This window comes from Dreissena polymorpha, chromosome 6, assembly GCF_020536995.1.
Source record: "Dreissena polymorpha isolate Duluth1 chromosome 6, UMN_Dpol_1.0, whole genome shotgun sequence".
Lineage (NCBI taxonomy): Eukaryota > Metazoa > Mollusca > Bivalvia > Myida > Dreissenidae > Dreissena > Dreissena polymorpha.
In genome coordinates, this window is record NC_068360.1 from 46,754,458 (window position 1) to 46,763,016 (window position 8,559).

Consider the following 8,559-nt stretch of genomic DNA (forward strand, 5'->3'; position numbering starts at 1 on the left):
TTTTACAGTACGTTTTACATGCCACGACTTTTACTTTAAACGATTTGAATTATTTAGTAATTTGCTTTGAAAATGACGTATGATACAATTAACTTTATAATAACTACACTAATGAAAAGGGATTAACAATCTTCCAAACACAACTTACTTTTAAAAGAGGTTAAATTCGCCCCATATAATTTGTTATGTAAGCCTTCTTTTGTTGTAATATTATGTTGGCATTATTGTTCTGTTTTATCTGTGTATGTTTAATATGTTAGTGTTCATAAGTTCATTTTAACAGCTTTAAATAAATGAATGTTTATACATCATATAGTGCGTATTTTAAAACATGTAAGTGTGATTATAATAACTCTTAACAATGCGTATACATTTTATTCATATTACGTAGACCTTTCGCTCGGTAAGTTTTAGAATTGTGGTTCATCGTTTTATGATTGTATTAGTACGTATTATAAAAGCAATATACCATGGTGTACTACACGTGCATGTTGATTGCATCTACAGTATGAGGTTTAGTAAAAAAGCACGAGTATATATCATACGTGTAAATGTACTTTATTGAAACCAGCCAGCATTTCCCTAAATTGAATGTTTAATGTCAACAGTTACTAAATTAAAGTATTAAGCCTTTACGAATACGATTTGTGTGTTTAATTTTATGTTTGTCTATACGAAGCACTTTCGAAAAAAATATATTTATTGTATTTTCTCTCTAGTGTTTGCATTGATTGGTGATTTAAACTACCCTTTTTATGTATTGACAGTTCCGGTTTTTGTGTGATTCAGCTTGTATTCATTTGTCTATATTTGTGTGTGTTTGTAAGATGAGTTTGTGTTTGTGTGTATATATTTAAATTCCCAATACTTCTTTAACCGTTTAATCGCGGGGTCCCGCATTTTATCAGTTGGTGTTATTGTCAGTCATGTTTTTTCTCGTGTTTTATATCAATATTTCACCTTTAAAAATACATTGAGTGATGATGAGAATGACCTCCTGCTTGTGCGAAATATGATATGTGTAATATATCTTTGCATTTAACTGTGTTTATTTTGTTTCGTGATTGCAATACGTGTTCGAATAATGTTATGTTTGTTATATGTTATCGGATTGCTTTGTGTTTGAAATAAGTATTTGCATTGAGTTTTATGTGAACACTTTTTTGTATTTTGTTGCTTGTGTAATAAGTATTTGTCTATTTTGTATTCAAATATAATAACTAACAAATAATATGGTTTCTGGAGTTTCATTGTTTGCTTTTATTATAAATGTGTGTTTGTGTATTGTGTTGTGATTGATATATGCGTTTGTATTATTTTGCGAATGTATTGTGTTGTTTTGTATGATACTGTTGTTTTGTTTGTTTACGTAATCATATTTTTATTGTAGTGTGCTTATAAAAATGTACTTATTTATCGTTGTTTTATGTCTGTATTCGACAATGTGCAATTGTTTGTACACAAAGTACATTGCAATTTGTATAAGCGTTTTCCTCAGACGATGTACTCGGATGCTCTCCTATTTTAAATGCCGCCTACATAGAAATCTTTTATAACTTGCAATTGTGATGAAAATGAATGGTCTGTATTTCTACCATATACCTTTCTTTTGCAAATGATTATTATGTTATTTCCTATTAGACTGTATGCATTGTAAGAGCACGTTTAGAACATACTGTATGCACTGCACTGATTTGTTTCATTTACTACATACTTTCTTATAAATATGATTGTATTACAGTGTCTAGTAAAATACTTTCGCAAGTGCTCATTTATCATTATGTCGCTTCATATTTGTATGTAAAAATAGGTTTATTGTTCTTTCTAATATATAAAAGTCTAACGGGACTGTTATCGGGCATATTAAGAAATGTTACCATTTTTAGTGTAAAAGGCTACAAACAATGATAAAGTGAATTATGCTACTAAGACTATGTGTTATCATTCCTCTAAACTCATGCAGATTTACTTTTACATTAATTATTTTATGATAAGAAGTGTTTTAAAATGCGATATATTTTGATAGTTTTGTCAACTTTGTTTTGCTGTATAGTGTCATGCCTAAATCATAGTCCACTGCGAAAAAAAACCATCTGTAAACACTGTAAAACGTTTTGTCAAGCGCTGATTCGATACATGATTTTTTTTTGCATTTACGTATTTTGAAAACCCAAAAGAATAGTTTCGTTGAGAACAAATTAAGCTTCAAGATGCACTAGATAAAATGTGTGCAGTGAACCAAAATGAAAAAGTTTAAGATTCTTTGTTTAACACCATTTTATAAAGTAATTTTTCTTTAAGTTAATAAACTTGTGTGTTTGTTTGTGTTTATCTTAATTTTACTGTTTTCTTAATAAAAAATACTTCGAAGGATTTGTTCTATTTATTTATAAGTCTTTCATTCAGCTTTTGTATGACACCGTATGCGTTTGCTATGATTCATAATTTTACATTATCGTGTACGAAACACTATTTATTAATGAAATCTTGTTTGTTAACGTTGTCACGTAGCGGGTAAATACCTATGACAACATAGTAGCAAAGTCATAAAAGGACATGTGTGTGTTTGTGTGTCGACCAATTCAATCTAATGATAAAAGTTATACACATAAGTTTTATTTTTGTGAATTTGTGATTGCATCAATAATCCATTTAAAGTCAACATTTACATCAAATTAATATGATCCATATACTTATCTTTGAATAGTTTGATTTAACAGTAAAGTTATAATTACAAAATTGATAAGACTTCATAACACAAAATGATGGTATATATGAGACACGTGCATTTGTTGTTGGTCAAGGTTTTTTTTTTTATATCCAAGAGCGACACTGGTTTGGTTGTGACTACATAACAATTGACAACCATTTTAATGTGCAATAGGAGTGTGTTTTCATATACAGGCAGTTCAGCTAGGATAGACATCCTCTTCATTTTATAGTGAATCGCGGAGAATGCCCGTAAGGGTCGGGCCGCCCGTCTGTATGTTTGATTATTGAACTGTAATATTTAAAAAACTTGAACACCACTGAATTTATCTTATTATAAGAATAGTGTGTGGACTGGTAAAATAGTAGAATACATTCTCGATAGACTCTTAAGTGGACTTTCGTATGCGTTGTAACTCCACCGAGCTATGCTTATACGTATGCAATTAAAAAAAAACACACCGTCTTAGTGAACGTGAGGCACGACGAGACAGCTACCTTTTCCAACATTCGCAGGCTAAACCTATATCATATGCCTGGATAAGAATAGTCGCCGCGAAAAGAAATGAAATAATGGTAACCCGAGGTACATTTATGCATTTATTAGTATGTTAACTACATCGGTTGCATAATGTTCTACGTGCGTCAGACAGATAAGTTTCATTTATTGTTACAAGTGCAAGGCGCATGTTATTGTAATTCATATGCATTAAAACATCGGCACTTGTAAAATTGCAACAAAATTTAGAAATCAATCGGTGCACGCTGCGTCTCTGAATGTTATAGTGAGACGTTATACGTGTTGCAAGTTCAAACCGGACTTTACACATACAAAAAATAAAATGCTTTTTAAACTTTGTAAATCTGTTCTAAACATCGTTGTTTTTAGATTACAGATACGTTGTAAACATAAATTCATTACCTTCCGAACATGAATACCATATTTGAATTCGCTCAAACATGCCCGGAATCTATTGTTAATACGAATTAAGTTTGAGTTCACAACACATACTAGATTGTCAAGGCATTCGCAACAATAGACGTCCATATATATGGTAGCGTTTTCAAGACATGTATACACTTACTGAAATGAACTACAGCCATTATATGTTTACTGTTTATTACTTCTCGCAACATAAGACGGACATGCTCTGCAGGTATTATCGATAACAAACACAAGACAGGGTAATTTATGCTCGAACATTATTATAGCAAACAATGTAAGCAATACATTTTATAATACGTGCGTACCATGCATGACATACTAAATGTAAGATCGCTATTCTGACATACGTGTACATTTACTTGCAAGACACTTTACTATATATATTTGTGTAAACATCAACAGGATAGGCACCATATTTGGTTACTTGAATTATTTTAATAACACGTGTGTTATAAGAACGAGTGCTTTATATAGTATACATGGTTATGGATAAACGTGTATAAATGTAAATCGCTAATATATCGAATCCATCAAAATATCGCTTCCCGCCTTCGCCAGAGTAAACACAAACCTACCATGATCATTGTCGTCAAAGCCAATCATCTTTCGGAGAAATAATTTAAAAGCGACATGTATGATTGAAAAAAAGAACTTGTGAGTTAAAGTAGTTCATGGTAACAGGAGACATTTCATGCTGACATTGTGTGTCCCATGATAAAGCAAAATTCGATCAATCTTATTTGTTGGTTGTTTAAATTCAGCTCGGCGGCAGTTGATGGTTGACAAAAGTAATATATTATTGGTAGTGAGTCGTTATAGATTGCGTATTACCTTTGACAAATTCTGGTAAGTGAATTATGCATACTGTAAGCTGCAAACAAACACAGCACCTCACATTTACCTTTTCACATTTATTAACAATCTCCTTACACTATTATGTCACGGTGGAAATATTAAGAGCGTTATGTCTCACCAGTTAATTAATGTTTCGTTAAATAACATCATGCCAAAACATACTTAAGATGTAAAACAACTTCTGGGTTTGATCCACTTATCCAACTGTATTTGTCCATGTTAACATATTAATAGTCGTATAAAGAATAAGACATATTAAATGACACGCTGCAAATTATATGTACCAATAATTGAAGGTAATTTTAGCAAACCATAGAACCTATGAATGTTTAACACAGGATTATCTTATAAAACAATACATTTAATTTTAATAAACCGTTTTAAAAACAATTCATATATATAAGGTTAACTGGTGCTTTAACACATTGGAATTATCCATTTTGACAACTTCTTTTGCACTATATTTAATGCGGAAATATCGTATTCATGTCAACAATTAAAATTGAGTTTTAAACAAGGCATGCGATTAAGCTATAGTAGATGTTCTTTTGTGACAAGAATCATCTATGAAAGTATTCCGACATATCTGTTGAATGATTGAACGTATGGTACGAAATCTATTTTTATAATTTCCTACAGTGTATAATGACCGTGTTACTTCAGATATAAGCCGTTTGTTTTCATTCTACAAAGTCAAATATAAAACCCAACTGTGAATATAAACGTTAAAGCAGCTGTTTCCTTGAACATTGCAATACCTCAAGAGCATAATTTATTAATATGTTTAATAGAATATATTATTTAACAAATTCAAAAAAAACAAACTGTCCGCCATTTTATATAAATGTAGGTTCTTCGGACATTCTTTCCCAATGTTTGACTTAATATGACAAAACCTCACACGATTCATATTTATAACGGGCAGTTAATTTTGTTGTTTATTTGTTTTAATTGGACTTACGATTTCTCACTAAAGGAAATATTTCTCAAGCTGCGCAATCGACTGAATAAAGTTGTTTTTAACATATTTGTTAGTGTTTGTCATAATATATTGGTGAGACAAATTCAAAACGATCGACATCGGATCATTTACTAGTATATAGCTTGAGAAGACATGAGATCGGCTTGGATTTCGAATGAAAATAAACCATCGCCAAGGAAATAGTATATGCATTTTTTGAAACTCAAAAGGTTTGTGCTAAATTTTCATGCAATTTCAATACGAATGTAAGAAATTTGTCACTTATGACCTAAATGCAGTATTAACTATGAAAACGAACGACAGGACCTATCGTCAAACCTTTATCTGTCCAAAATAACATTGTGTGGGTTGTAGATTATCTAACGTGATATATGTTTGGACAATTGCGCATCATAAACTTTCATTTACTAGGCATCCAAAATTTGCCGACTTCACGACCAGAGATCCCATAGACATGTACAGTACCTAGAATGTGATTAATAAGTGGCAGCCTCCATTTACAGTATACTTTTTAACTAGCTTTGCTTTCCCAGTTTGCTGTAAATTGTGCTAGTCTAAACGATTACCGATTTATCAGAATTTCAGCATTTCTGACCCAAAATCAAACAGAATATGTAAATTATTAAAGGGAAAGAAGTTAACTGAATAAGTATTTAAATTATGAATTAATTCTTATTATCCAAAGTTCTTTAAGGACCCGAATTATTTCTTGTTAGACAAATAAATCGAAATTCTGGAAATCATTTAAACATTGTAGACAAGACTCGACCCATGAGTTATGTAATATAGGCGATCCAAATTATAAACTTCTGATCACTTCTGGGCTTATTTAAGACAAAGACACATTCATTTATGGTTTACCAAATCAACGAATCATACACGTTTTGGTCAACAGCGATTCAATATGTATAGCTTCCGTATTTACAAAATAATACTTCCTCTATTGTATTGAGCATTTCGAAATTATACCTTTCCCTATGACTCAACTTTGTACTTGAGTAACAATTAAAGATGAATTAAAATTATAAAAACGTGATGAGAAATGAAAGATCAAAATTATGTTGAGATTGTTTTACTGTAATAGTACCGTTCAAGCCCTGCACATTAAATCCATCGGGAACTGGCTTTATATTTACTTGCACCGTATCGTATATAAACAGCTCAGTTTTTACCGGTCGCATTCTCCTTCCGTTCCTTCCTTTATAATACTCGTCTGGTTGTTTTTATTTTATTTCGGCCGTATTTTACTCACCGTCTCTTTGACTGAAAAAGATTGGATGTGCACACTTTAAACGTTTGTGTTTTCCACCAAAACTCCCGCCTCCGACGAAAATTACGTCGCAACTGGGTTTTTACTATGATGATCTGTTTATATTTACTACACACTGGTCTAACGTTTGCTGGTCATACAATAGATTTTCATGTCGTCTGATAAAACATTCATTCTGAAAACATGATAATTCATGAACTTATAAGAATGAAAGGATTAACATATTTTTTTCATATATATTTAAAAAAACAACTCGTTATCTCTAACCGAAGATTGGTCCTTTACAAATAGTTCAATGCCTTATGACATTTCTATTCAAATTCCGTTATATCTCCGAAGAACAACTCGCTACTCGTCGTATTTATGTTGTGCCTAACCACCTTACACATGTCTGAGAACATATATTTTGTCCACCTTGTATTAGGTAATGCAATACTTACCATCATGGAATTCTCAGCGATTGTCCCAACCCTTGCTCATTTGGTATCAACGGCGAATAAAGCATACGCACTATAAAATCTATAAACGGATAATATAATACCTAAAAAGGCGATAAAGTTTAAGTTGTCTAAAAGCTGTATTTTTTCTATTAACGGAATGTAAATTTAATAATAGCCGTTGCACAAATACGACGCTTCCTGCAATTGAATCGTTTATAAACTATTAACTTTGTTTGATGAAAAACATGCCCTCGCCATGCACCCCTTTTTATAAGTCAACAGTCCAGTGATAAGTAATCAAATTAAGTGTGAACTGACATGCCGTTAATGTGATGAAGTAAGTGTGATTTACTCTCAATCTGTGTCGTTAACATTTGAACGTCCTTTGAGCTCACGAATTGCCAAAAATAAATCAAAAACACCGCAATAATAATTTGAACAATGGCATGTTTACTTACATACAGCCTAAACACTGTGCTGGTTACGAATATTATCAAAATGATCTCCTGTTGATGTTAGTGGAATTGAGTTTGCGTATATTTACAATGAATGTTTAAACTGTTTGTTTTTCTAATTTTTCGGAAACAAACATGAAGTTGAACGTATAAACTCACAATTCGTATCTGTTTAAGGGCGTTGTTTAGTTATGTTTAAACCGATGCTCTTTAAGCAATATACCCGTACAATATTATTGTATGAGAATGCTTTTAATTTTAAACAGCTTATTATTCGGCACATTCCTAAAAAGCTTGGTATGTTGAGGTTTATTGAGAATGAACCAGGTTCATATCAAAATATGTTTAATATGGTTTATTATAATCAGATTATTCGAATTCAAAACAGCTTAACATCGTTCTTTATGATACATTTAAACCAAGATGTTTTTTGAGAATTCATTTAGCCAAAAAAACCATATTGACACACATGCAGCAATGTTGAAGGGTATACCAAATAACTGGTGAATTGTGCTTTAATGATTGACCTCTGTACTAATTGTTGTAAAAAGGTTTGTAAGGGACCAACAGTTGTAAATACAATTTATGAAACTACAAAATGAACTGAACAATATTCTGGTATTCCTGTCGAGTTTCTATATTTGCATAAGTATATAGTTTATTAGCAGATTTTTTGGCACAGGTAACGTTAAATATAGGATAAGGGCCGTATAGACACGTTTTGCGCAGTCCATTAATTCCACAGGATACCGCTTATGGAATTATTGTTTATATTGTATTAAACTGAATGTTTGAAAACAAACAAAACGAGTATATCAAAATTTGATCATCGTTTGTTTGATCGTCAATTGTGACAGTCGAAGAACCGATGCGGATTACGTACAGAAGAGATCATACCGAAA